This window comes from Mytilus trossulus, unplaced genomic scaffold (genome assembly GCF_036588685.1).
Source record: "Mytilus trossulus isolate FHL-02 unplaced genomic scaffold, PNRI_Mtr1.1.1.hap1 h1tg000883l__unscaffolded, whole genome shotgun sequence".
NCBI classification, from domain to species: Eukaryota; Metazoa; Mollusca; class Bivalvia; order Mytilida; family Mytilidae; genus Mytilus; species Mytilus trossulus.
This window is the reverse complement of record NW_026963530.1, coordinates 19,950-24,243: the sequence shown is the minus strand read 5'-3', so window position 1 is coordinate 24,243 and position 4,294 is coordinate 19,950. Positions and strand designations below refer to the sequence as shown.

General features: G+C 31.7%; 1 long non-coding RNA gene across 1 annotated transcript; it reads left to right on the top strand.

Annotated features, from left to right (window-relative positions):
• The first annotated feature begins 1,095 nt into the window (after positions 1–1,095).
• LOC134703114 (uncharacterized) lies at positions 1,096–2,621 on the top strand. Its single transcript, XR_010104750.1, has 3 exons — positions 1,096–1,164; positions 2,101–2,165; positions 2,409–2,621. It is a non-coding gene; the product is annotated as an uncharacterized LOC134703114 (long non-coding RNA).
• The last annotated feature ends 1,673 nt before the right edge of the window (positions 2,622–4,294 follow it).

Sequence of the window (4,294 nt, the reverse complement as noted above, 5' to 3'; positions counted from 1 at the left end):
TTCTATTTAAAACAATTTGATAATCATAAAATAAGTTTACAGGGAAAAAACATGCATCAGGCTTAAAGTTGTAAGAGGTCAAATGGTGATTTGTTGTTGACTTAAGGTTCTTAAATTTTGAATTGATCACACTGATGTCATTGTAAAGACTTGTATGCAGGCTTTGGCTAAACCATGAAATAAAGTACCAACAAAATTACAATTGTTCACTAAATAAGATGCTGAACATGGCTCTATTGATGCAGGTCAGGTTATGAGTCTTGAAGGAATATATATAAAAAACAAGATGTGGTATGATTGCCAATGAGACAACTGTCCACAAGAGACCAAAATGACACAGACATTAACAACTATAGGTCATCATACTGCCTTCAACAATGAGCAAAGCCCATATCGCATAGTCACCTATAAAAGGCTCCGATATGACAATGTAATACAATTCAAACGAGAAAACTAACTGTTTATTTATTTATTATATTGACCAACAGCAGTCTTATAAATATAACCTAATTTATAATTTTAGATTTTTTTCCAGTAGCTGGCCAGTCCCAAGTTTCAGTCCAGATAGCAGATGAGTAGCAATTCCATGGAAGATGTTTACTTAGATCTTCAACCAAGTCCGAGGCTTTGCCATGTAAGCAATCAAGCACCAAGGATAGCAGCTGGAATGAAGATTAATTATTACATTGATCTTCAAACAAGTCTGAGGCTTTGTCATGAAAGAAATAATGCAAGTATATTCAAGCCATTTAATTCTGTACATTATCAGGAAAAATGTGAAAGTCTATAAGGATCATTTATAAGGCAACACCCATTTTTGTTATTTTGCACATTTACAACACACAAAAAAGATATTTATCAGTTTGATAAATGTTTTTCTGGTACACGAATAAAATGTAATGCCATGAAAAGTAAATCCTGATAGAATTTTACTTCAAGGGAGACTAGTACAATAAACTGCAAGAATGTTTCTTTCAGTTGGAGATAACTCACTATTATGCAATCAGAATACAGAATAGATTAATAAAAATTTAGGCTTGCAATTTAACAAATTTGTAAAATATATAATTTGTGTCAATTTTAATTCCTTTTTAGGTTATAAAACAGTGCCAATGTTTTCATGAAAGGGAGTAAGACTTGTGGTATAAGATATCTTAAATACAAGTATGTATATAATTCCTTTATTTAAACAAATTTTATCATACTGTCAATAAAAAGAAACAAACAATCAGCTATCACTTTGTTTGAAAACTTTTGGTCAGTTGTTTTAATATTTAATTTATTAGTACTGGTAATTGAAAATGTCAACTCCAACTAGATAGAGATCTTTGTCTGGTTTTATTGGTGTTTTGTAGATTAGTTAGTTTACCATTGTTTACAGGTCATATATTTACTTTCAAAATGTCACAAGTATTAGCCTTTCAAAAAAAGCTAGTCGTCTCTTAGCTGATGAAAATGGAAAGTGTTCTTGCTTTGTTGTCTAAATTAATTCATTTAGAATATTAACCAACAAATTTTACCACACACACGAGGTCACACGTTATTAAGTAGTATATATGGTTTGACGTTGTTGTTTCCAGAAGATTCAGCTATTTATATATAAAAGTTACCTGTGTACCAATATCATGTATATGTATGATTAATGACCAGACCAGACAAAATCTAATTGCTAAAATAGTGAAAACAAATCCGATACTCTACAGGATTGAAGGACATTTACTAGGTTTGGATTGTCCTAACCAATCAATAAACTTTGATTATTCACGTCTTGTAATATCTTCCAATCAAGTAGTAAGAAGCATTTACACACTGACTGTCCATCATTCAATTCTTAACATGGTCTCCGAGGAAACGATAATTAACACAAAATCTCCCCATAAGCTGTCAAGGCTGAAAGGCATTCTTACTCTTTGAGGTTTCAGAGGTTGGAAAGTATGTTGTATTTGTTAGCATGGTTGGGATGTTGTCCCATTGATGTGTTCTTCGCATCTTCTTTCACCTTGACATGTTATATATCACATATTTCTATATATTGTGCATAAGTATACCAACAGTGATTCCTTTTTACTATTTTGAATGACTAAGCATTTTATTTTTCAGGTTAGCATTACAGCTTGTACTTACAGATTGATGTTGGAAACGGCTATTAAAGTTGACTTTTAAAAGTAAGAAAGAACTATTTTATAGATAAATAAAATTATTCTATTTAAGATCATGTAAATTCCCATGTGATTTTTACAATCTTTTTACACTTTAATATTTTCTGAAATGACCTGTCAAGTTTTAGGAAGGGAAATTTTTTTGGAAAAACTTTCTCTGCTTTAATTGTTATTCCCAGTTTGCTATTTTTTGCCTATTTCAGTTTCTTAAAATATGACAGAATATTGAATAGTGCATTTCTTTTTCAGATAACAATTACTGTGGTTGAAGGATTTAATTATGTGATGAATTCTCCATACTCCTTAGAGATGTTGTGAAGGTTCTTAACATGTTGACAGCTGTGGACTCTAACTTCATAAGACATCAGATTTAACATCCCCATTCTGACACTGGACATGGCTGCCAATTTGTACATGCTGCACTACCAAACAGACGCCTTACTTTTGCAAGGATTTTACTACCACCAAGAGTGACCATATTTCCCTTTGGGGTCTTTCTAACTCTACTGAACAGTTTCCAATATAAACGGTTCATATAAATCTTGCATAAACAAGAAAAAGAATGTAGTTGGTAAATTCTGAAATAATTGATGTAAAGATTCTCCATTTTCAACAAGAGTGGAAGTTCTGATTAAAGGTTAATGTATTGTTTTTTGAATTTTCACCCAACTTTCTTTTTCTCTCTACCATTACATGCTATTGATTTTTATTGATGTGGCTCAACAGATAAAATGCTTCTTATTAAGTTAACATTTACATTGGTTAAGAATGGAGAATCTAAAAATAACAAAAATATTATAACTTTAGTATAGCAATGAGTTTATATGGAAATCAAAAATATTATTGTCAAAATTGGTATATTGATACATTCAAGAGATTGCATGTAGCAATATGTGAGTAATCCTTATTAACTACCATTCACAGCCATTTCTTGACTAAATATCAAGTCTATTGCTACAGGTACTCTACTCTGTTTTAATGGATCATAAGATCAACAGGGTCAAGGGGAGGTAATGCACCTGTTCAATGCCTCATACTAGAAGTTTCTTAAGTGCTCAGTTTACCAATATAACTTGGACATTCTTTTCTGTAATTTGAGTAGTACCAGAGAGACATTCTCTTCTGTAATTTGAGAAGTACTAGAGTAGGGGTACTGTTTTACAAAGCACCCATTAAACTTTTCATGCATTGAGTTATGCAAAGCATCTTTGGCTGAATTTTTGAGTCCATAAGTCCAAAAACAGGAATATTGATGAAACACCTTACTTTCAGGGAATATAAAATAATAGTTTCTGTAAAACAATAATTTGTGTACTATATGAACTTTATGCAATGTAAAATTTCGTATATTATTGAATTACAGACCACCTTAACATATAATTGTCCATATTTTGAGTCAGAGCCGATAGACTTTAATTTTGATATAATTTAGTGCACTACACCTTAAAAAACTGTCAAAACAAGTGTAATTTATTTTATTTGTATTTATTGTCTACGATAAAAGAAATGCACATTGAAATAACTGTTCTTGGGCCTAAGAGATGAGTTCATTAACTGTAGATTCAGCAAATTCCCTGATATGGAGCTATATGTACATAAAAGTTTTATTCCATCTTAATAAAGAGTTAACTTAGTCTGTAAAAAAAATCACTTTTCAAAGATAAGTGTACCTGTTTCCTTTCATATGAAACTTTTTCTTCTTCTGTAAGATAGTAAGGGGTTCAGGTATATGCCTGTTGAGAATAAAATTACAAATAGAGAGTGAAAGTAGTTATGACAGTAAACTGAATTAAGAATGTTAAATAAAATATGTTTTTGCAAATTTGGATGACAATTAATTGCAATTATGTACCATTTCAACAGTAGAAGTAGTATAGACTTGCAAATCCATACCATTACAACACTGGAAGTAGTATGGTTGTCTGAGCGAAGCCAATTGGAAGTACGTACCTCTTAGTGAAGCTAATTGGGAGCACACCCTCTGTCTTGTTGCGAAGCTGATTGGCAGCAGTACATATATACCTCTGTCTGCAAAAACTAATTAGAAGCAGTACCCCTGGCAGAGAGGTCCCAATTAGAAGTATGTAACTCTGAGGGAAGCCAATTGGAAGCAGTACCTCTGCAAAATTTGATTC